At 46.6% G+C, this 25675-nt stretch overlaps 1 protein-coding gene across 7 annotated transcripts in view; it reads right to left on the bottom strand.

Annotated features, from left to right (window-relative positions):
* HIPK2 (homeodomain interacting protein kinase 2) overlaps positions 1-25675 on the bottom strand; it is a 194693-nt gene that overhangs the window by 158290 nt on the left and 10728 nt on the right. For 3 of the 7 annotated variants that reach the window (XM_064289661.1, XM_064289665.1, XM_064289666.1), the window contains exon 1: positions 41-25669. The exons of 2 other annotated variants lie outside the window; for them this stretch is intronic. The gene's annotated coding sequence lies outside the window, so the exon portion shown is untranslated. Of the gene's footprint in view, positions 1-40; positions 25670-25675 lie in introns of those variants that run through there. 2 more of the 7 variants (XM_064289660.1, XM_064289659.1) reach the window with 2 other exon arrangements.

Below are 25675 nucleotides of genomic sequence, written 5' to 3'. Positions count from 1 at the left end.
GCCTACGTTTACCTGCTCACTCCCACCCTTGCTCACACACCTGAGACAGTAACACGGACAGTCTGGCCTCCAGCCTCCACACCCGTCGGGCGCTTCGCCTGCGTGAAGCCCCGGGTCCCCAGCAAACGGAGGGTTCTGGCTGTGGTCTCGTGGTTTTAACAGTGAGGCTGTCCCTTGGAGTGGTTAAATAAAGACAGATATTAGCACCGTTTTCCACCCAATTATCCTATTTACAAAAATAGAACTGTCCTCTGTGAGCATCTGAAACAGAGGCCTGGGTTTCTGCAAAAGATGCCAGCCTTTCCAGGCGAGCCCTAACGCCTCAGTCAGCGGGCAGGACGGCAGCACGGAAGACAGCAGAGTCATCTTTAACTGCCCCTTCCTATACGTGTGTGTACACGTGTACGTGCATGTGAGTATGCATGTGTATACTGTGCAAGTATGTGTGTCTATGGGTATGTATATGTGTGTTTATATGTGCATTTGTATACGTACACAAGGAGCCCCGGGGGTGGAACGGTTAAGCACTCAGCTGCTAACTGAAAGGTCAGCAGCTTGAATCCCAGCCACTCCTCTGGAGAAAAGACCTGGCGATCTGCTCCTCTAAAAATTACAGCCTAGGAAACCCTATGGGGCAGTTCTACTCTGTCACACGTGGTTGCTATGACTTGGAATCCACTCGATGGCACACAACAACATATGTATGTGCACATACATATATTGTGTAAACATATGTATGTGTACCTGTGTATATGTGTGTACATGTAACTGAGTGCATATATGCATTTGTATACATGTGTGAGCGTGTACACGTGTGTGTGTGTGTGTAAAGCAGCCACAGGAAGATCGGCTGGCAGACAGGCCGTCCAGCAGCTCCACTGGGTATTTTGGGTCCCTGCCAGGCATCAAACCACACAGTGGAAACGGCTAAGTACTCAGACTTCTGGTTCCGGTGCTGTGGGGGGTGGCTTTCCATGCGTTGTGGGCTGACATTGAGCGTCCAACGAGGACTGTGCGACAAGGAGCTGTGCGACCCTGGTCTCTGTTTGCTGTGGCTCCCGCTCAGGGCTTTCCAGGTAAACACTCACGTGCAGCGCAGAGTTTAATGTTAGGAACATTTAACATTTGGCGTGTACTTCCTCTGGTGAGGATTCCGAGAGTGACCACGTTCCTCTCCGGTGCCCAGAAGCTCAGGGCTGGCGTGAGGACCTGCAGCAGGGTGTCAGGGCCCAGTCGCCTGTCTGTCTGTGGTTCTCTCCCCGCCCGCACCTTTGAACCCTTACATTCATTTGCATGTATCCTGGCCCTGCTCTTGCCTTCTCTCCTGTCTCCCCTTGTTTATTACAGCGTCTGTGCTCACGCTACATCAAGTACATCAAGTTCACAAATCGGAATCTGTGGAACAAGGTGGGTATAAATGACTAATCAAACAGGATTCAATTAAAATAACTCCCCCGGTAAACACAGCCAGATTTAGAGACTGCTATGGAAGCCCTGGTGGCGTAGTGGTTAAGTGCTACGGCTGCTAATCAAAGGGTCAGCAGTTCGAATACGCCAGGCGCTCCTTGGAAACTCTATGGGGCAGTTCTACTCCGTCCTATAGGGTCGCTATGAGTCGGAATTGACTCGACGGTACTGGGTTGTTGGTTGGGTTATGCTAGAGCTAAAAACATCACATATTTGGGGTAAAATATAAAGAAACAAACATTTTGAAGCAGACTTGCCTCACAGCACTCCCTCTGCCCCCTGGCTGAGCCCCGCTTTGGTTCTGACGTCACCCAACCCCCAGCCGCCGATGTGACTCAGTCCTGGCCAGTCTCAGCTGATCACTGACTGCCCAGCTCCAGCCTGTGAGAGGGAGAGGAGAGCAACTGGGGCTTTGGAGAAGGCTTCCTTGAGGATGGTTGGACGGACGGACGGAGGGCTCGATGAATGGATGCATAAACGAATGGATGGACAGATGGACAAACATAGACTTCTGCTGGGCCAACCGTGTGTGCTGATTTTACCCCACCAAGCAGCCCATCTGAGAGACAGGGGGCATGAGGGCTGACGGGGCTGGGGAGGTGGGTGCCATGAGCACTGGAACACGACTCAAAAACACAGACACCTGCACACCTGCATACACACACTTGCATGTGTGCACGTGCATACTCACACACACACGCACACACCTGCATGCACGCACACACCTGCATACACACATGCAAACACACCTGTATACACACACACCTGCATATGCACACATGCACACACCTGCATACATACACACCTGCACATGCGCACACCTGCACATGCACACACCTGCATGCACACACACCTGCATACACACACCTGCACATGCACACACACCTGCATACACACACACACACACACACACACACACACACCTTTTCTTTCACCCGGGCAGTAATGAGGTCCAAACAGCTCGCTGCATCCCCGATGCCAGTAAGCCCCACCTCTCCACTTGAGTCTTCACTCCCCTGCTGTCTGCAGACACCTGCGCCCACGGAGACACCTGAAGCAGGCTGCATCCTCATGCTCTCCTCAAATCTCTGAATTCTTTTGTGTGTGACGGAAGGACAAACATCCCTTTAGATCCCGGTGGCCCAATTTTCTCACCCCACACTCACCGTCCTCCCTCTGCCCTGTCGCGTCCACCTCTCTTCTGAACTACAGGAAAAATCAAAATCTTCATGAAAGCATCCAAAGCTGACCTCCTGGGGCTGGGCCACCGTGCCAGTATCCCAGCAGCACTATCTCCAGGTTTCCTTTGCCTTTGAGACACGTGTCCTCCAAAGTCGACTCCTGCAAAGCAAATCCTCCTTCTCGCTGACCCATCATTTACCAAAGGGTTGATGCTGCTTTCTCCCACGGAAGGGAACAAAAACAACCTACATCTTCGTCTATGGAGCCAGCCGTACTGGCCGTGGGAAATGTGAGGGCTTCTGAGACACCTGAGGCCGAAAGTTCCATAGCTTCCAAGGCCAGCTCAGCGCCTCTGCTGTGGGCTGAACTGGGGACCCAGGCGATGGACACAGCAAACACGAGTACGGATGTGTCCCAGCCCACACCCCACGGGGGGCAGTCCCCCTCTCAGCACGGTGCACGTCTGTCTTCTGTTCCTCTGAAAGGTGACTCTGCAAGGCATGGCTGTGTTTTTTACTGTTACACACAGTGGGCCCCAGACATTGCTGAAAGACCGACATCTAAGAAGGACAGGACTGGAACCGTGGCAGTCCACAAGGAACAAAAGGGGGCAGCCAGGATAGGCGCGCCCCTGGAGTCGGGTTTAAGCTGCATTGTTGTTGTGGGGCCCTGACTCCATGCACAACCCAGCAAAATGCTGCCCCATGATCAGTTGTAGATCAGACTGCTGTGGTCCTTAGCGCTTTCATTGGCTGACTGTTTAGAAGTAGAGGACCAGGCCTTTCTTCCTAGTCTTAGTCTGGAAGCTCTACTGAGACCTGTTCAGCATCGTAGCAACATGCAAGTCTTCATGGACAGATGGGCGGTAGCTGCGCATGAGAGGCACTGGCCTGGGATCAAACCCGGGTCTCATGCACAGAAGGTGAGGATTCTACCTCTGAACCCCCACCATCGAGAGGCAGGTAATAAAAACCAGCTTCCCCAGAAGTTCAGGCCAAGGGGCTGGCCTGCAGCTGAGCCAGAAATCGAGTAAGGACAAGCAAGCACGAAGATGTTCTGCTCGCTGAGACCAGCACCGATTCTACAGGTAAATAACGCCATGGCACGGCCTGAGACAGGGCAAACAAGCAGAAGGTGAACAGTGGTGGGGGGAGACACAGGTGTCGCGAGTGATAACTCAAATTCTGACACAGGGACACACAGAGCAAAGACTTCCTCTCACTCGGCAGGTGTGCTTCCCAGAAAGATCCAAAAGCCTTGTGCATCAGAGCAGCCGGCTTGCTCTTTTTCAGCGTGTGCACAATAGGGAAGGAGTCCCTGGGTGGTGCAAACAATTAACATGCTTAGCTGCCAACCAAAAGGCTGGAGGATCAAGTTCCACCCAGAGGCAGCTGGGAAGAAAGGCCTGGCAGTCTGCTTCTGAAAAATCAGCCACTGTAAACCCTGTGGAGCACAGTTCTACTCTAACACACATGGGGTCACCATGAGTCAGAATCAACTTGACGGCAACTGGTGAATTGGTGTTTCAGTTTACGACAGGGAAACTGACCACTGAAAACGATGCATGCCTATGACCCTCATAATGTCTAGAAATCACTATCATGAAGGCTGAAGCTTGAGATGTGTTTACACATGCGTGTACCCACTGCACACACCAGCACGCACCCAAGCAGCATGCTGACCCAGCACAGGACAGCCACTGAAAAGGTGGCCCTGTCCCTTTAATCAGGCCCATGGTGTGATGGGGAGGCACCCGCCAGGAGCCTTTAAGCAGACTGTTCCATTTAGGGAGACAGCGTTCCTGGAAGTGAAGACTGGCAGCTTTCCTGGACTAAAGGTTGCACCCGGAGCGTGAGGGCACCAGCCCTGCCCGTGGGGCTTTCACCTGCCTCCAAAGCCAGGCGCCACCGAGCCAGGCGCCACGGCAGAGGGGAGGAGGAGGTGCAAGGCCCCCTCTGTGCTCTGCTCCCACTCAGGGCAGAGTTCTGGGTACCACAGACTCCACTGTTCCCCAAGAGACGCCCTGGCCCACTGCCGTCAAGTCGATTCCAACTCATAGTGACCCTACAGGACAGAGCAGAACTGCCCCACAGGGCTTCCAAAGGGCGGCTGGTGGATTTCATCTGCCGACCTGTGGACTAGCTCTAAGCCAAGCTCTTAACTTCTGCGCCACCAGGACTCAGAGAGACACCCTTAGAAGTGATGAAAAAAATGCTGCTAAATCATCAGCCCTAGACAGAAGGGCTAGAAAGAGGGGCCACTGTATGTCAGAGCCTTGCCCTTTATTTCCGGAATCACTTTTAGGACAAGAGCTGTTTTGTCCAGGTCTCCCGTAAGACGCACAAATGGTAGACGCTCAAAAAATGTTGGCATCTAGTTTGGGGTGAAGAACTCATCCAGCTGCAGCAATGGTGGAGAAAAGGGCTTTTTTGTGGAAGCCACGAGGAAAGAGCTAGAACCACATACTTCAGAGACGGTCTCCAGTGACAGACGGGCTGGTGGCTGCCCGTGAGGCGCACTGGCCACGAACTGAACCTGGGTCTCCAGGATGGAAGGTGAGGCTCTACCACTGAGCCATCACCGCCCAGAGGCAGGTAATAAAAACCAGGGTCCCCAGAACCTCAGTCCAAGGTGCCGGCCTACAGCAGAGCTGGAAATCATATCAGGACAGAAATTAGTAGGAAGGGGCCTGTTTAGGGCCAGAAAGCTGGTTCTACCAAGTCAGGTCAGGAAAAAGAAACAACAACATCTATATAGTGTGTTAACCAAATCTACAGCAGCTATTCCTCTCTTACAAAAGTCATTCTAAAAATTAATTTCAAATAACAAAGAATTGGCTTGTAAAACAATTTGCTAAGGACCTACAGGAACACCATCCTTTTTATATACCTTTACCATACCATAAACCAAAACCAGACGAGTTGCTGCCAAGTCGATCCTGACTCACGGCAAGCCCATGCGTGGCAGAGTAGTACTGTATTCCACAGCGTTTTCAACGTTACCTTTCGGAAGTAGATTGCCAGGCCTTTCTTCCAAGGTGTTTCTGGGTGGATTCGAACCACCAGATTGACGAACGTTAGGGGGTAGTGAGTTTATGCTAATGGGGGAGGAACAATGCAGAAAAGCAGGATGAGGATGGCTGCACAACTTGAAGGATGTAGTAAGTGTCTCTGTACGTGCAGAAGCTGTTGAGCTGGCGTTATGTTTTGCTGTGTATATTCTCAACAACAACAAAATAAACCAAGTCTGCGCAAACACACACCGTTCAGACACCTGACCTCAGGGAGGGTGACCTCCCAGTGTAGGGGCTGTCCTGATCAGCGAGGGGTCACCCCACTCCCTTTGCCAAAGGCTGATGTAGGTACTGGCACATGAGATGTGAAGGGAGATTTGCCAGAAGGCTCCTAGTTAATATTTTCTTGCTCTTCAAAAGGGTCCACTACGAACAGATGATCTCTTTTTTCCTGTGGACAAGGGTGAGTTTGGGCGTTATACCTGAAATGGCCGCCATCTTGCCAACACACCAAGGACAGCGGGGCAGAAACATGGACAGAACCTGGTTCTTTATGACCGACCCTAGAGCTGAGCACCGCACAATGTCTTGTTAATGAGACAGTGACTTCCTTTTGTTTAAGCACTCTGAGTTTGGGTTCCGCTCCTTGAAGCTAACAGCATCCTAACCAGTAATCTACTGACAAGCGCTCCACAAAACAACACTTCGTTTTCTACTGTCCGCCTCTCTCCAAAGAGAAACCAAGCTCTCTTGAGCCAACAAGGGGAATCACCCAGCATGTTTTCCCAATTCTTCCTTTCAGTGAGACTGAGCATTCTCACGGCTATCAAACTCTCTCAGGAGAAATCTTAACAGTCATCTAGTCCAGTCATCCATCGTGGGGGACACACAGAAAGGTGCTCATGCAGACCAAGGGAATCACTGGGCTGTCCATTTGTGGAGAGACCTCCACATTGTCATGTGCTGACCTACGATATGATTAAAGCTGCTTCCTGTAGCTTTCATCCATTGGCTCAAGTTGGTCCTGCAGCTATCTTTCTTAATCTATCTGCCCCTCGGATATGGCTTTTATCTCATACAGCTCAATCCTCAATTAATTCCTTTCTGGGAAATGTTTTCTCATGGCAAAGGCATATCCTTTTGAATCCTGTTCTACCTTCTCCATCTCTCAGGCCCAGATACTTTAGGGAAATTAATTTGTTTTGGTCATCCAATGAATGAATGAATGAATCTCTCTCTCTCCCCCCTACGCCGAATCCATACATGCCTAACAAACCTAAGTGTAATGTTGTTGTTGTTAGGTGCCATTGGGTCGGTTCCGACTCATAGTGACCCTATGTACAACAGAACGAACACTGCCCAGTCCTGCACCATATTCACAATCGTTGTTATGTCTGAGCCCACTGTTGTAGCCACTGTGTTAATCCATCTCATTGAGGGTCTTCCTCTTTTTCACTGACCCTCTACTTCACCAAGCATGATGTCCCCCAGGGACTGGTCCCTCCTGATAACAAGTCCAACGTAAGTGAGAAGTCTCGCCATCCTTGCTTCTAAGGAACCTGCTGTAATAGTCATGCTAAAAGTCACATATTTTGAAACAATGTTGGAGCGACATAGAAATCCTGTATTGTCAGTCTCTAAATCCTCCAACAGTGTCCAAAGCTCTCCTGCAAATACATACATGTGATATCTCACCTATTTCTATAACTAATATACCTTTCTTCAAACCTGATTCTAAAGAGAAGTAATAATTTCTTATCAATATTATTTTTCTGACATTAAATTATTTCCCCTTCCCATACAACACATGTATTTCAGCTATGCTCTCTTAAATAATCTTTACAGGCTAGCTTGAGACCCTAATCTTAACCAATACCAGTTCTTTCTTTTGATAAATATATTTTGGGTCCAGATAAGTACCTTTGAAACGTAGCCCTTTATAAACACCTGAGACTTCTGAAATATGTGTGAACTGGTAGATTTCATTCAAAACTCCCTATTCCTAGGTCCATATAATACCTTGTCCGAATTTCTCATCTCTGCCTTATGTATACAACCAAGCAGTCTTCAATACCAACAGAATCTAGGGCCATAAAAAGGAATGAAGGACCAATACATGCTACAACATGGATGAACCTTGAAAAATCACATTAAACCGGACACAAAAGACCACATATTGGATGATGCCATTTATAACAAAATGTCCAGAACAGGCAAATCTATAGACAGAAAGTAGACCAGTGGTTTCCAGGGAGTAGAAATGGCAATGACTAAGAAAGGGCCCAGGGCTTCTTTTGGAGTGTGATAAAAATGTTCTAAAATTAGACATGATGATAGCTGCACAACTCTGTAAATACACTAAAAACCACTAAACTGCACACTTTAAACGGGTGAATCGTGTGAATTACATCTCAATAAAATTGTCAAGAAAATCAGTTGCCTTCATATATGCAAACAACCACCAATTACAAGACAATAACGAAAGACCGTATGTATAAAAAATAAGCTTAACGAGAAACATATAAAGTTTTTATGTAGAAAACTTAAAACTAAAGTACACACAAAAAGAACTGCCTGAAAGATAGCCTGAGCTTAGACAGGTGGACTCAGTCTCCTACAGCCATTAATTCCCCCTAAACAAACAAACAAACAAAAAACCCCAAACCCACTTGCTGTCAAGTCTATTCCAACTCATAGTGACCCTACAGGACAGAGTAGAACTGCCCCAGCAGGGTTTCGAAGGAGTGGCTGGTAGATTTGAACTGTTGACCTTTCGGTTAGCAGCCATAGCTCTTAACCACCGCACTATCGGGGCTCTAATTCCTCCTAAGTAATGCAAAAATTTAATGGGATTCCAATGAAAATACCAACCCATCTTCTTCTGGAATCAGGCACGTTGACATGTAGAAAAACAAACAAGGAGAACAGCCAGGGACACTGACAGGGAAGAGCAGTGAGGGAGAACTAGTCCTTTGAAATAGTAAAAGATAATACAAACCTCAATAACTAAAACACTGTGGTATCCATCGGCACATGGGCAGACCAACCAGCAGAACAGCAGAAATAGAAACGGACCTCAAAACACATAGGAACTTAGTTATACGACAAAGCAGACATCATGGTACTGTGGGGAAAAGATAAACTTTTAAATAAATGGTTTTGGGGCAATTGAGTAAACCAAAACCAAACCAAACCCATTGCCATCAAGTTGATTCCGACTCATAGCAACCCTATAAGACAGAGTAGAACCGCACCATAGAGTCTCCAAGGAGCGCCTGGTGGATTCGAACTGCTTAACTTTTGGTTAGCAGACGTGGCTCTTAATCACTATGCCACCAGGGTTTCCAGCAATTGAGTAGCCATCTGAAAAAATATAAAGTTGGATCCAAACCTCAGAACATACCCTTGTATGAACCCAAATTAACCAAGATGTAAATGGAAAAAACAAAATTCCAAAGGTCGTAAGAGGGACCTGAAATGTCTGAAATAGGGAAAGCCTTTCTGACTCTGACTCAAAACACAGAAGCCACTGAAAAGAAGATAAATTCAATTACATAAACTTAAACATATTTTTGAAGGGCAAAAGATAAGTGAACCAAAATGCACATGATCAACTGGGGAAAAAAATCTGCTACTTATATTACAGACGATATATAAAGAGCTCCTAGAACTAAAGAAAAAGACCAACATAGTGAGAAAATGTATAACATTCAAAATACAATGAACATAAAAAGATATACAAAATGACACTTAAATGGAAGATGCTCAACCTCATTTATAATAAGAGAAATGTAAATTAAAACTACAGTGAAATACCACTTCCCTGGTAACTGTGGTGAAGGGTGAGACAGTACACAATACTGGGGAAGCCAGCCCAGCCTGCAGAAGGCAAGGTCACGGAAGCTCCACAGATACATCCAAATTCCCTGAGGGACCGAATTGCTGGGCTGAGGGCTGTGGCGACCATGGTCTCGGAGAACATCTAGCTCAACTGGCATAACATAGTTTATAAAGAAAATGTTCTACATTCTATTTTGGTAAGTAGCATCTAGAGTCTTAAAAGCCTGTGAGCAGCCATCTAGGATACTCCACTGGTCTCATCCCTTCAGGAGCAAGGGAGAATGAAGAAAACTAAGGATACAAGGAAAAGATTAGTCTAAAGGACTAATGGACCACATCTACCATGGCCTCCACCAGGCTGAGTCCAGTACAACTAGATGGTACCCTGCTACCACCAATGGCTGCTCTGACAGGGATCACAATAGAGAGTTCTTGACAGAGCTGGAAAAATATATAGAACAAAATTCTAACTCAAAAGGAAAGACCAGACTTGCTGGCCGGACAGAGACTGGAGAAACCCTGAGAGTATGGCCCCTGGACACCCTTTCAGCTCAGTAATGAAGTCACTCCTTAGGGTCCCCCTCAGCCAAAGATTGAACAGGCCCATAAAAACAAAACGAGACTAAAAGGGCACACCAGCCCTGGGGCAAGGACCAGAAGGCAGGAGGGGGCAGGAAAGCTGGTAATAGGGAACCCAAGGTCAAGAAGGGATAGAGCTGACACGTTGTGATGTTGTTAACCAATGTCATAAAACAATATGTGTACTGTTTAATGAGAAACTAGTTTGTTCTGTAAACCTTCATCTAAAGTACAATAAAAAAGAAAGAAAGAAAATCCTGTGGAGCACAGTTCTACTCTGACACACACAGGGTCACTACAAGTTGAAATGAAAAAAAGAAAAGAAATACCATTTTTCATCTACCAGCAAAAATCTAAAAGCCTGACAACAGATTCTGTAGGTAACACTCTAGTGAAATAGGCACTTTCACATATTGCTTGTGAGAGCAAAATACGGTGAAAACGGGGGAATTTGTCAATACCTTTTTTTAAGTCACAGATGTAGTTATCCTTGACCCCACACACTCCCCACATCTAGGATTCCACCCCACAGATGCACCTACGTAAGGATGGAATGACATGTATACAAGGATACTCATGACAGATGGTTTGTAACAGCAGAGGAGTGGATACAACCCAAGATCATGCCGTTGTTCCATAAACTACCGTACATCAACCAGATGGAGGACTCTGCGGCCATAAAAAAGACCAAAGATAATCTCCACGTACTAATAATAGTGAGGGCTTCAGGACACATTGTTATGAGAAAAAAGTCAAGAGGTAGAACAACATATATGGTATGTTGCCTCTTATATAAATAAAAGGAGGATAATAACACACACACTCGTGTACACACACACACCACATTCACACTGAAGCTGCAAAATATAAGAATCAGAGGATAATAAAAAAATGTGTGTGTGAGGGAACAGAGTGAAGAGGGCAGGGGCAAGACAAGATGTTACTATGTATTCCCCTCTACCTAGCTTGAATAACATAACAAACTCATTCTCCAGGTTTAACATCTAGATAGTTTGTTTTTTTTTAATTTATTGAGCTTTAAGTGAAAGTTTACAAATCATCAGTCTCTCATACAAAAATTTTATATACACCTTGCTATGTACTCCTAGTTGCTCTCCCCTCAATGAGACGGCACACTCCCCTCCACCCTCTATTTTCGTGTCCATTCAACCAGCTTCTGGCCCCCTCTGCCCTCTCATCTCCCCTCCAGACAGGAGCTACCCACACAGTCTCATGTGTCCACTTGATCCAAAAAGCTCACTCCTCACCAGTATCATTTTCTATCCCATAGTCCAGTCCAATTTCTGTCTAAAGAGTTGGCTTTGGGAATGGTTCCTGTCTTGGGCTAACAGAAGGTCTGGGGACCATGACATCTGGGGTCCTTCTAGTCTCAGTCAGACCAAGAATTTGAGGTCTCCATCCCACTGCTCTCCTGCTCCCTCAGGGGTTCTCTGTTGTGTTCCCTGTCAGGGCAGTCATCTGTTGTAGCCAGGCACCATCAGGTTCTTCTGGACTCAGGATGATGTAGTCTCTGGTTTATGTGGCCCTTTCTGTCTCTTGGGCTCATAATTACCTTGGGTCTTTGGTGTTCTTCATTCTCCTTTGCTCCAGGTGGGTTGAGAACAACTGATGCATCTTAGATGGCCGCCTGATAGTGTTTAAGACTCCAGATGCTACTCTCCAAAGTGGGATGCAGAACATTTTCGTAATAGATTTTATTATGTCAATTGACCTAAATGTCCCCTGAAACCATGGTCCTCAAACCCCTGACCCTGCTACGCTGGCCTTCGAAGCGTTCAGTTTATTCAGGAAACTTCTTTGCTTTTGGTTTAGAACAGCTGTGCTGGCCTCTCCTGTATCATGTGTTGTCTTTCCCTTCACCTAAAATAGTTCTTATCTACTATCTAATTAGTGAGTACCCCTCTCCTTCTCTCCCTCCCCACTCTTGTAACCATCAAAGAATATTTTCTTCTCTGTTTAAAGTACTTCTCAAGTTCTTACAATGGTGGTCTCATACAATATTTGTATTTTTGCAATCAACTAATTTCACTTAGCATAATGCGTTCCAGATTCCTCCACGTTATAAAATGTTTCACAGATTCATCATTGTTCTTTACGGATGTGTAGTATTCCACTGTGTGACTACACCATAATTTATTTACCCATTCATCTGTTGATGGGCACCGTGGTTGTTTCCATCTTTTTGCTACTATAAACAGTGCTGCAGTGAACATGGGTGTGCATATACCTGTTCACATAAACGCTCTTACTTCTCTAAGATATATTCCAAGGAGTGGGATTCCCGGATCGTATGGTAGGTCTATTTCTAGCTTTTTAAGCGAAGCACCATATCGATTTCCAAAGCGGTTGTACCATTTTACATTCCCACCAGCAGGGTAGAAGTGTTCCAGTCTCTCTACAACCTCTCCAATATTTATTATTTTGTGTTTTTTGGATTAATGCCAGCCTTGTTGGAGTGAGATGGAATCTCATTGTAGTTTTGATTTGCATTTCTCTAATGGCTAATGTTTTTTTTTTTTAATGGCTAATGATCGTGAACATTTCCTTATGTATCTGTTAGCTGCCTGAATGTCTTCTTTAGCGAAGTGCCTGTTCACATCCTTTGCCCATTTTTTAATTGGGCTATTTGTCTTTTTGTTGTTGAGTTTTTGCAGGAGCATGTAGATTTTAGAGATCAGACGCTGACTGGAAATGTCATAGCTAGAAACTTTTTGCCGGTCTGTAGATAATCTTTTTACTCTTTTGGTGAAGTCTTTGGATGAGCATAGGTGTTTGATTTTTAGGAGCCCCCAGTTATCTAGTTTCTCTTCTGGTGTTTGTGCATTGTTAGTAATGTTTTGTATACTGTTTATATCATGTATTAGGGCTCTTAGCATTCTCCCTATTTTTTTCTTCCATGATCTTTATTGTTTTAGATTTTATATTTAGGTCTTTGATCCATTTTGAGTTAGTTTTTGTACACGGTGTGAGGTATGGGTCTTGTTTCATTTTTTGCAGATGGACATCCAGTTATGCCAGCACCATTTGTTAAAGGGACTGTCTTTTCCCCATTTAACTGACACTGGGCCTTTGTGAAATATCAGCTGCTCATCTGTGGATGGATTTATGTCCGGATTCTCGGTTCTGTTCCCTTGGTCTATGTGGCTGTTGTTGTATCAACACCTATATAGTTTTGACCTTCCAATCATGCAAATGTCTTATCAATTTCCAAAAAGCTTCATTAAAAGATTTCTTAAACTGAACAGACACTGAAAGATACCAACCTAACCACATGCCAAACTGGTAGCATAGTCACCCCGAGGAAAGATTTATTCCTGGGGACTCTAGAACACGATATTTTAACTAGTCATCTTTAGTGGGATGCACTCGAAGGACAAAAACAAAAATTGCAAAGACGTGTTCAGCTTTCCTCTGTAGCTTTCATGTTTGTAACAGTATACGTATTGGCATTCTGAAACTGTATTCTTTACATGAGCATAACAGGAAGGGTACACAGAGGGTTTTGGTATAAGAGAACTGGGTTACAGAGGCAAAACTGAGGAAACTAACAGTACAAGAATATTAAAAATACCACTGGCTCCATCCTGTCTGGAACAAGGGTGAATGAAGGAAACTAAAGACACGAGAGAAAGTTAAGTCCGAAGAAGTAATGGAGCACAACTACCACAGACTCCCCCAGACTGTGTCCGGCACAACTAGATGGTGCCCGGCTACCACCACCGACTGCTCTGACAGAGATCACAATAGAGGGTCCTGGACAGAGCTGAAGAAAAATGTGGAACAAACTTCTAACTCACAAAAAAGAATCAGACTTACTGGTCTGAGGAGACTAGAGACTCCCCAACAGTATGGCCCTGGGACACCCTTTTGACTCAGTACTGAAGTCACTCCTGAGGTTCACCCTTCAGCCAAAGACGAGACAGGCCCATAAAACAAAATGAGACTAAATGCGCACACCAGCTCAGGGACAAGGACGAGAAGGCACGAGGGAAGAGGAAAGCTGGTAATGACGAACCCAAGGTCAAGAAGGGGAGAGTGTTGACATGTCTTGGGGGTGGCAACCAACATCACAAAACAATATGTGTATTAATTGTTTAATGAGAAACTAATTTGCTCTGTAACCTTCATCTAAAGTACAACTAAAAAATAATAAAATTTTAAAAAAGAATATTAAAACTAAACAATGTCAATTGGACTTTCGAAAATTTGTATTTCCCAGCTCTGCCCACTGAAATACCCTAGAAACAAGTCACCCCTCTAGCAATGACCACCCCAGTGCCCAGTTTATGGTCCCTAACACCACTGTGCAATGCCACTGACTGCAAGTCTGAGGTGGGAAGAGTACCAGAGCCCGGGGTATCCTGTGCAATAAGGAAGCTTTTGAGAGACTGCTGAGGTTCTATCCAAAGGTCAGAGGAGCTCAATGACGGGGAGCTCACTGCCTAAAGATGTAACACCTTGAGCTTCAAAGAGATTAATGATGACAACGCACCAAATCAATAAGAATCCATCAGTATAGAATAAGACAGGAAAAGGCAGGAAAACCAGGGCTTCCAACCAGTTTGTTCCAGTTCAAATCCCTGTTGAGAATTTGCATTTCTAACAAGTTCCCAGGAAGTTATACATAACAATCACCTGGGGATCTCTTTAAAATGTAGATCCTGATTCAGTATATCTGGGGGTGGAACTTGTTAGAAATGTAAATTCTCAGCAGGGGTTCAAACGGAAACTAACTGGTTGGAAGCCCTGAGGCAAACCTCGTCTGTCACCATCTGAAATGGCTGTTAAACACTCCTTACTTTGAGAATTAACAAGTGTAGGGAAAGTATTAGCAAGGATCCTGTCTTTCCAGTAGCAACTATATTTCAGGGTAACCAAATCAAAAAAGGAAAACAAACGCTCGTCGCCATCAGGTCGGTTACGACTCCTAGCAACGACATGTGACATAGTAGAAGTGCCCCATTGGGTTTTCTACGCTGTTATCTTTATGGGAGCAGATCACAAGGTCTCGGGTTCAAACCACCAACCTTTCCAATAGCAACTGAGCGCTTAACCATTGCACCACCAAAACCCAAAACCCATCGCCATCGAGTTGATTCTTACTCATAGTGATCCTACAGGACAGAGTAGAACTGCCCCATAGGATTTCCAAGGCTATGATCTTTACAAAAGCAGACTGCCACACCTTTCTCCCATGCAGAGGCTGGTGGGTTTGAACTGCTGACCTTTTGGTTAGCAGCTGGGTGCTCAGGCTCTTTTTCCAGGGTAACTAAACAGCCCCAGGAGCCCTGGTGGCACAGTGGTTAAGAGATTGGCTGCTAAACAAAAGGCTGGCAGTTCGAATCCACCAGTGCTCCTTGGAAACTCTATGGGGCAGTTCTACTCTGTTCTGTAGGGTTGCTGTGAGTTGGAATCAACTTGTTGGCAAGGGGTTTAGACGGCCCCAACCGATGAGGGAAAGCTCTACTTTCTAGAAGGAATGAAAGAATTAGAAAAACACCATCTCACAAAGCCTAATGAAAGAATGTGTTCAGGTAAGAACTACCACTAAGTGCTAAAACATTAGTTAAGTGTTCGGCATGGTGCCACAGTTACACCATACTTGCCACTTCCTGGTCTCCAGGGTCAATCTCAGCATCACTAACAGAGGGTCACTAGACGTGTCTTTTCAGTAACACAGGCTGGAGTACACAGAACCACCGCTGGTGTATTCATGCCAGAAATGATGAGCCTGAATTCATCAAGCCTTTACTATTTTTTTTTTTTTTTTACTATAGGAAGCACAGGAGACAGAGGAACAAGCTCCACCATGAGGAAGCGACCCCACAAAACTAGACAGTGAGAGGTCATAAGGCAATAATGGCCCATTCCTTCAATACGAGGCCAAGCTAGGTCCAGAGGCTGAAAGGAAGCAGCAATGGGGTGCAATGCTTTGTCCTCAGTTACATACAGATTCCAACCAACAAGCTTCCAAGGGCCTCTGAGGGCCAGTCATGGAAACCTGAGTATGGACAAAGCCGAGAATGAGGTACGTTTCACTGAGATGCAAAGTTGGAAATCGTTGGCGGAAAAAAGCAGATTACGGGCATCGTGCTGAGTGAAGTAAGACAATCACTAAAGGACAAATATTGTATGACCTCACTTATGTAAAAAGAAAAGAAAAGGCAGATGTATAGAGACCAAACTTTATCAGTGGTTACCTGGGGTGGGAGGGGAAGAAGGGGAGCTGAGGATGATGGAAAAACCTCGTTAATTTAGGGCAGGATTGCAATGCAGATTACTGTAATTGTTCAGTACACCTGTAAAAAGTTGAATTGGCAGAAATTGTGTGAGAGATACATTTACAACAATGACCAAAAAAAAAAAAGAGTAGCTACTGAGGCTGCTTACAGACAACCAAATACCTTACAGGATTTGGTTCCTTGGTTTGGAGATTTAGGGTCATGGTTTCATGGGACATCCCAGTTAAATGGACTAATAAAGTAGTGCTTCAGTTCTACCTCCTAGTTCTTGCATAGTGCCTGGGGTCTTAAAGGCTTGCAGGCGGCCATCCAAGGCACAACAATTGGTCTCTATTTGCCTGAAGCAACAGAGAAAGGAGGAGAGTCAGGAATAGGAGGCTAATTGCCTCCATGAACAACTGCCTCCTTTGCCATGAGACCAGAAGAACTGGATGGTGTCCAGCTACCACTACTGAACATTTTGATCATGGATTCAAGAATTCTATAGATTCAAAAGGACGAAAGCACAGAAAAGAATTTTAAATTCTCATGGACTCCAGACTTTCTGGAGACATGGAGGCTGAATGAATCCCTGAAATTATTGCCCTGATAACCTTTAAACCTTAAACCCTGAAGTCTCCTTAAAATCAAACAATAGTTTAGCTTCACTAGTAAAAAATGTCTGCCTTGAGCATTATGCTCTTTTAAGAACTATCTATACTGGATCAAGGAGCCCTGGTGACACAGCGGTTAAGAACTCAGCTGCTAACCAAAAGGTCGGCAGTTCAAACCCACCAGTCGCTCCTTGGAGACTCTATGGAACAGTTCTACTCTGTCCTATAGGGTCATTATGAGTCAGAATTGACTCAACAATAGAGGGTTTGTTTTTGGTTATATGAGATCAAAGTGACAACAGCAAGCGGAAAGATTAGATAGGAAGCCTAGGGGGCAGCGAGTTTATTTTAATGGGGAAGGAACAACTCAGAAAAGGAGGGCGAGGATGGTTGTAAAACTAGAAGAATGTAATCAGTGTTGCTGAACTGTGCACGCAGAAACTGTCGGATTGGTGTATGCTTCACTGTATATGTTCTCAACAAAAACAAAATAAATGAAATCTTTAAAAAAGCAGATTACAAAACAGTAACATATCACTTTGGTAAGAAAAAAAGTCTTTGTACATATTTATGTATAGAAAAGACCTGAGAGGTGTAGCAGCGGGGATTTCTGGACTAGTGGGAATTAAGTCTGTGTGTGTGTGTGTGTGTAGGTGTGTATGTATGTGTGCACGGGTGTGTGTTGGTATATGTGTGTATAAGTGTGTAGGTTTATGTGTGCATCTCTATGCGCATATATGTGTGCGCATGTGTATGTGTGTATGTGTATGCGTGTGTGTATATCTGTGTGTATGCATGTGTGTGCAGGTGTATGTGTGTATATGTGTGTATGCGTGTGTGTATACCTGTGTGTGTGTGCAGGTGTATGTGTGTATGTGTGTGTGCAGGTGTGTGCAGGTGTATGTGTGTATATGTGTGTGTATATCTGTGTGTGTGCGTGTGTGTGCAGGTATATGTGTGTATGTGTGTGTATATCTGTGTGTACGCGTGTGTGCAGGTGTATGTGTATATGTGTGTATGCGTGTGTGTATCTGTGTGTATGCATGTGTGTGCGGGTGTATGTGTGTATATGTGTATGCGTGTGTATATCTGTGTGTGCGCGTGTGTGCAGGTGTATGTGTGTATATGTGTGTATATCTGTGTGTGCGTGTGTGTGCAGGTGTATGTGTGTATGTGTGTATCTGTGTGTATGCGTGTGTGCAGGTGTATGTGTGTATATGTGTGTATGCGTGTGTATATCTGTGTGTGTATGCATGTGTGTGCAGGTGTATGTGTGTATATGTGTATGCGTGTGTGTATATCTGTGTATATCTGTGTGTGCAGGTGTATGTGTGTATATGTGTATGCGCATGTGTATATCTGTGTGTGTGCGTGTGTGTGCAGGTGTATGTGTGCATATGTGTGTGTATATCTGTGTGTGCAGGTGTATGTGTGTATATGTGTGTGTATCTGTGTGTGTATATCTGTGTGTATGCGCGTGTGTGTAGGTGTATGTGTATGTACATATGCGTGTAGGTGTGTGTGTGTGTGTGTAGGTGTGTGGGTGTGTGATTTGCCTGCCTTTACTTTCTTTCTTCTACAACACATAAGTGGTGCTTCTATTTTTTTTTTTTAAGCAGTTAAATAAAGATTTAAATTTCACTGCTTCTAATCTTCGGAAGTAGGCAGTGGCAGAATTCTCGCCTTCCACGAGGGAGATCGGGTTTGATCCCGGCCGAAGCACCTCATCCATGGCCACCACCCATCTGACAGTGGCGGCTTGCGTGTGGCTACGATGCTGAACAGGTTTCAGCGGAGCTTCCAGACTCAGATGGAGTAGAAGAAAGGCCTGGGGATCTACTTCCGAAAATCAGCCAGTGAAAACCCCACAGACCACAAGGGTCTGATCCTCAATGGATTGTTGAGGATGGTGCAGGGCTGGGTGGCATTTTTTTCTGTTGTGCACAGGGTCGTCGAGAGTTGGGCTGACTGGACAGCAGCTAAGGACAATGAGAGCAAAGGTTCTGGGCAGAAAACAGCACGGAGAAAGCACAGACACACTCCTACCCACATGCAGCTTACAGTCTAACGTGGGAGGGAGGCAGTGAAAAACATATGCCCAAAACAACAAACAGAAACCCAAACCTACTGCCATGGAGTCCATTCTGACTGATGGCAACCCCAGGGGTCACAGAGTAGAACTGTTCCACAGTGTTTTCTTGGCTGTAATCTTTATGGAAGCAGACTGCCACTTCTCTCTCTCGTGGAGCAGCTAGAGAGTTCGAACCACAGACCTTTTGGTTAGCAGCTGAGTGCTTAACCACTGTGCCACCAGGGCTCCTTCCCAAATAAAATTTGTTGTTGTTAGAGTCGGTTCCGACTCGTAGTGACCCTATGTACAACAGGATGAAACACTGCCCAGTCCTGTACCATCCTCACAATGAGTCCATGTTTGAGCCCATCGTTGCAGCCTCTGTGTCAATTGAGGGTCTCATTGAGGGTCTTCCTCTTTTTCGATGGTCCTCTACTTAGTATGATGACCTGGCACCTGGAGATTACAAGTGCTATGAAGGAAATGTGTGGGGTGCTAAGAGATCCTAACCACACCCACTGTCATCGAGTCGACTCCAATTCATAGAGACCCTGTTGGACAGGGTAGGACTGCCCCATAGAGTTTCCAAGGCTGTCATCTTTATGGAAGCAGATGGCCACATCTGGTGGGTTCAAACTGCTGACCTTTCGGTTAGCAATCCTGTTTGTAACCACTGCACTACCAGGACTCCTTAGAGGGTATCTAACTTAACCTGAAGGATCAGGGGAGGAAGTGACATCCCATTGAGACTGCTGAGGGAGCGGAATTCTCCAGGCTGACAGGCAGAAGAATATATAAGGCCACGGAAGCAGGAAGGGGCCAGGGGTAGTCACAGCACTGAAAGTGGCCAGACATGGCAAAAAAACCCAAGAAACCCAAACCCATTGCCATCAAGTCAATTCAAATTCATAGCAACCCTATAGGACAGAGTAGAACTGCCCCTTAGGGTTTCCAAGGAGCAGACGGTGGATTTGAACTGCTGACCTTTTGGTTAGCAGCTGAGCTCTTAACCACTGTGGGAGTCCCTGGAGTGTAGACAGTGCTGGAAGCCCTGGAAACCCTGTGTGACCTGAGGTAAGAGGCAGAAGGAGCAGGGAAGAGGGACTAGGCCTGGCACCTCCATTGTTTCCTGAATGAATGAGTGGATGAATTTAAATCTTTATCTAGGTGGTCTGACTTGGTGAATATAAAGACACTTTCGGAAGGAAGTTAATTTAGGGGACCTCCGGTCAATTCTGACTCACGGCACCCCCATTTGTGTCAGAGCTGAACTGTGCTCCACGGGGCTTTCGATGGCTGATTTTTTAGAAGCAGATCACCAGGCCTGTCTCCTGAGGCACCTCTGGGTAGATGCGAACCTCCAACCTTCCACTTAGCAACTGAGCGAGTTAACCGTTTGCACTGCCCAGGTATATACCTAGAACCCCACAAATGTTCATACTCCTTGACCTTGTAATTCCACTTTGGAGAACCTAAGAATTCAGGAAAAACCTGAACGTTACACAGAAGAACGATGAGGAAGAGTTTATTATGGCAAAACCAGAAATAACTTTTGGGGAATGTTTACGCCAACAAACTACTGATATTTCCCTCTGTGACTTCTTCTATGGGTTCTAAGTTTAGAAATTCCCCTCCCTCAAAGGTTTAATAAACATTGACTTCTGTTTCCTTCAAGATTTCTAAAAATAGATTATTTACCTTTATCTACAAAAACGCAGACTCCTTCAGGGCAGGGAGCTGTATCTGGCTTGGTCACTGCCATACGCACAGCACCCAGAACCGTCCCTGGCACGTCGAGTGTGCCAAACACACTTTTGTTGAATTTAACTTCGAAATCACCTAGAATTGCTGTTGCTGTGATGTCGGTGGATGGTACCCACTGAGATCTATCAAACTGTGGATACACAGTCCCACTCCTGTTTGTTTAATCACTACGTGGTGGTGTCTCAACCAGCTAGTGAAAGCTCCAAGCAACAGGCCCCCATCTGGCCTACTTGTGCTGGCCCACTGCAGGTCTGTCCAGTTCCGTGCCAAATCTGAAGCTTCGTGGTTTGTCTGAACACATGACAGAGCAGGCCCCTCCCACACAACGCTTCTCTTCCAGAAAAGCAACCGAAATCCATTTCTCACATTTTAAAATATTTATTCGGATTTTGATTAGAACAAAGAATATCTACATATGGAGAAGAAGTGATATATTTACAAAATTTCACTTAGGAAGGGGTTGGGAGGACTCTCCATTACACAGATTTAGCCTGGGGTCCACCCCAGCTCTGCCACTTCTGAGCTGTCTGGCCCTGGGCAATGCACTCCCCCTTCCTGAGCCTCCGTGCCTCGGTTCAACACCATCACAGCTGTGCCTAACCTGCAGCATTACTACAAAAAAACAAAAATCAAACCCACTGCTGTTGAGTCGATTCCAACACATAGCGACCCTTATGGGACAGAGTAGAACTGCCCCATGGAGTTTCCAAGCAGTGACCGGTGGATCTGAACCGCTGACCTTTTGGTTAACAGCCGTAGCACTTAACCACTACACCACCAGGGTTTCCAGCATTACCATAGTATTCACTAATTAACACATATATAACCTTAGACTGTTAACCAAGAGGTCGGCAGTTCAAATCCGCCAGGTGCTCCTTGGAAACCCTATGGGGCAGTTCTACTCTGTCCTGTAGGGTCGCTATGAGACGGAATCGACTCGACGGCAGTGGGAACCTTAGACTACCACCTGTCTGTCAGTTTGTCAGCTGTGGTGGCTTGTGCTGTGCCACCATACTGCGGTTGCTACGATTCTGGAAACTATACCACCAGTATTTCAAACATCAGCAAGGTCACTGTCCTAGTTATCTTGTGCTGCTCTAAGAGAAATACCGCAAGTGGATGGCTTTAACTGAAATTTCTTCTCTCATCGTCTAGGGGGCTAGAAGTCCAAATTTAGGATGCCAGCTCCAGGGGAAAGCTTTCTCTGCCGGTTCTAGAAGAATGTCCTTGTCATCAATCTTTCCCTGGTCTAGGAAATTCTCAGTGCAGGGACCCTAGGACCAAAGGACACACTCCGCTCCCAGCTCTTCTTTCTTGGTGGTAGGAGGTCCCTCCTCTTTCAGCTCACTTCTCTCTTTTATATCTCAAAAGAGATTGACTCAAGGTACAACCTAATCCTGTAGATTGTGTCCTGCCTATCAACATAGCTGCCTCTAATCCTGCCTCATTAACATCACAGATTAGGATTTACAACATGTAGGATAATTACATCACATCACAAAATGGTGATCCAATTCCAAAAATTAGCTAATGAAAACCCTACGGATCTCAACAGAATATTGGCTGATATGGTGCCGGAAGATGAGCCCCCTAGTTGGGCCAGGTGCTGTCGAGACGATTCTGACTCGTGGCAGACCACTGTGTGTCAAAGAAAATTGTGCTCCATAGGTTTTCGATGGCTGCTTTTTCTAAAATAGGTCACCAGGCCTTTCTTCCGAGGTGCCCCAGGAAGGACTCAACTCTCTAACCTTTCAGTTGGCAGCTGAGCGCATTAACCATTCGCACCACCCAAGGAAGGCACTCGAAACACACAGCAGCCGCAACAATGGAATCAAGCACACCAGTGATCACGAAGACGGCGCGGGACCCGGCAACGCTTCATTCTGCTGTACACAGGGTTGCCACGAGTCAGAGCAGTTCAACGGCAACTAACAACCACCACCTCAGGACAGAGCTGGCAACAGCGAGTGCTCAATAAATATTAACTGCTATTTTTATCATCTTTTCATAATAAATGTTTTCCTATACATGAGACATATTTCTCAGTAAGGTTATTCTTAGATATTTTGTCTGGTCTGCTCAGAGGGGCTCATGGCTTGTCTGCCCCTCATCCGAGCCAGCGGGGGACTAACTGCGTCACACTCCAGACCTCATTAAACCCGTCTGACAAGGAAGAAGCGAGTGGCATGGCACAGCCTGGGGAAAACGGGTTGAGACATTCACTCCACACCACCAGCTCCAGCTTGCTCCCTCCTCCAAGCAGCACCCCAGCCCCTCCTTGGAGTTCATCTCGCCTGTCCATGCTGTAAGTTCCACAGACACTAACTTGGGTGGGCAGGGCTGTCTGAAGTCAGGCTGGAGTCAGGGGACTGGAGTTCAAGTCCTGGCTCTACCAGCTACTGGTCCTAAGACCCTGGAAAAGTGATTTAATATTTCTAAGCCTCAATTTCCTCTTGTGTAAATGGGGGGGGGGGGATGACACACACAGCTCTTAAATGTTAGTAACTAATATATTATCATTGTGTGAATGGTATCTGTCTGTCTCTTCTCGGACCCCAGAGCCATACCAGATGTCCTACAGGCTCGAAGAGCACTGATCAACAGGTCCTGGAACAGAGGGGCCTCGTCTCTCCTGGCACCAGGGCAAGAAGGCTGAAGGCCAGGTTGCATGACGTCCTACGGCTTCAGGAAGTCACCGCCACAGAAGGCAGGAGAGCTGCAAATAACCTCATGGCAGGCCTCTGACCTCATGCCTCCAAAGAAAGCTGCAACCACAGCAATCTCCATGGGATTTAAAATATTTCCTGATTTCATTAGGAGCGCAGCCCTCTGACACAGTGATTCTCAATTAGAGATGCAAATGCGAGCCCCACCGCAAACCTGCTGAATCAGAAACTCCGGGGTCGGCCCAGCAACCTGTGCTTTAACAAGCCCCCCAAGTGACTGACATGGAAAAAGTTTACAACCACTTCTCCAGATCATTCCCTTCCACACGGATTCCTGGAGTTCCACGCGTGCTTCTCCACAGACTCTCATACCTACAGGTGCAATGAGACAAACACACACACACACACACCCATACCCACACAAGACACACAAAGTCAAGAGGACAAAGAAAGACGGACGTGGGGGGCCTGGCCTCTGGGGTAAAGGGGAAAATCCTGAGCAGGTGGAAGCAGAGAGGGAGATGGCAGGCAAGGAAGGGTCGTTGGAGAGGCTGTGGATGCAGACAGCTGAGACAGACAAAATCGGAAAACAGGTCGACCAGCTCCCTGCACTGAGCTACCTTAGCGAGCAACGGGAAATCCGGCCCTTTCATCAAACCTGCTTTACGGAGCAACTGTGTGCAATAAGACTGAGGTCAGGAGCAGAAGAAAGGGGCGCTGAGCACTCAGTGACGTAACCACAGAGATTACTTATATAAACAGGAAACAATTTCAAGCTGCCTTTGTTGTCCAAATGTTTAAAGCAAGAGGTGCCCTAAGCACTGCTCCCAGAACAGGACAGAGGGGCTCCAGCCCTGAACCCCGAGCTTGCCAGGTCCCACCTACACCTCTCCCTATGGGGAGAGGCACCTCCAGAGCAGAGGGCTGAGCCCCTCACAAGCTGAGCCTCCTCCCTTCCAGACCCTACTTTGGGGTCCTGGTGCCCCAGAAGTCCCTGTCCAGACGGTCTCATCCTGTCTCCGGGGCCCCTTCCCAGGTGCCCCCTCCTGATGGTGGCCTCCAGGGCCTGTGGGTGCACAGGGGGCCTAGTGAGGTGGGCAGGAAGCACCCTAAGGTCCAAGGGGGAGGCGGGGGGCAATCATAGCTTAGATACACAACTTAGGGATGGAAGGGGAGTTGGGGTCCATCACGGGGGTGGTCCCCCCAAGTCTGTGCCTTCACCAGCATGGACACTGGTGTGTTCAGGTACTTTTCCAGGTCATTCATCTCGCTAAGATGCTGCCCAGGCAAGCCAAGGGAAGCACACGAGCAGAGGGCATATCTGGGGTCATGTGTCACACCTGGAAGCAGGTGCACTTCACCTTTTGGTCACATCAACAGGAAGAACGACCCTAAAATGCACCTTGAGAAATAAAGTTGTTTTTTTTTTTAAGCCTGCTAAAAAAAAAGTGCTTTTTGAGGTTCTGCGTGAAACCCACGTCGACCGTACTGTTTCTCTCCTGTTGGCACTTTTGTTGTTAATGAGAAGCCCGTAGTGACAAGCTGCAAATGTCTCAGCAACAATGTCCCAATGGGAGAGCCTTACACACTGGGGCTGAGGGCACCCTGGTCTCCCTTAGGGTGGGCTCAGCTGCGCCCTTCCTGGTCTGGGTTCCAACAGCCTCATAGGAGTTCCCTCTAGCATGGCGGCCAGAAGCCCCACTGGGCCACTCGGAGCTCTCCTGACAGACAGGTCTGGGCACACTGCCCCCCACCTTCCCCACGACCTCTCTGGGCGATGCTGGGACCCTAATGAGGAGCTGTGAGGCATGTGCAAGCCCACAAAAAGATGAGATCCTTTAGAAAAGCAGAATATCGCGGTATTGCCCGTACCCACAAGCTCTCCTGATCCAAGACTACTGCTGTGGGGTACGGGGAAAGTGAAAAGAAACACGTTATTTAACAAACCCCTGGGGCAGGCACTCTCCTCCTATGTGACCCCAAGGTGGGTTGCCCTGACTCCAGGTTGCCGGCCCCCAGCCAGCCCGGCTCATCCCCAGACCTCACCATTTCCTCTACACCCAGGCCGGCAGAAGCGACCTTGATCAAGTATCATTCTGGTTATACTGGCCCCTTCTCCGCACCACCGTATGTCTCTTGAACTACGGCCCTTTTAAACCTTTCAACAATGGATCCCAAACGCTCTGCTCTGTATGCTGCTCTATTCTGTGCTTCCCACTGCAGCCAAGCAAACTCAC

The sequence above is a fragment of the Loxodonta africana genome, chromosome 8, assembly GCF_030014295.1.
Source record: "Loxodonta africana isolate mLoxAfr1 chromosome 8, mLoxAfr1.hap2, whole genome shotgun sequence".
NCBI classification, from domain to species: domain Eukaryota; kingdom Metazoa; phylum Chordata; class Mammalia; order Proboscidea; family Elephantidae; genus Loxodonta; species Loxodonta africana.
Note: the sequence above shows the minus strand (reverse complement) of the source record. Positions and strands in the feature narration are given on the sequence as shown.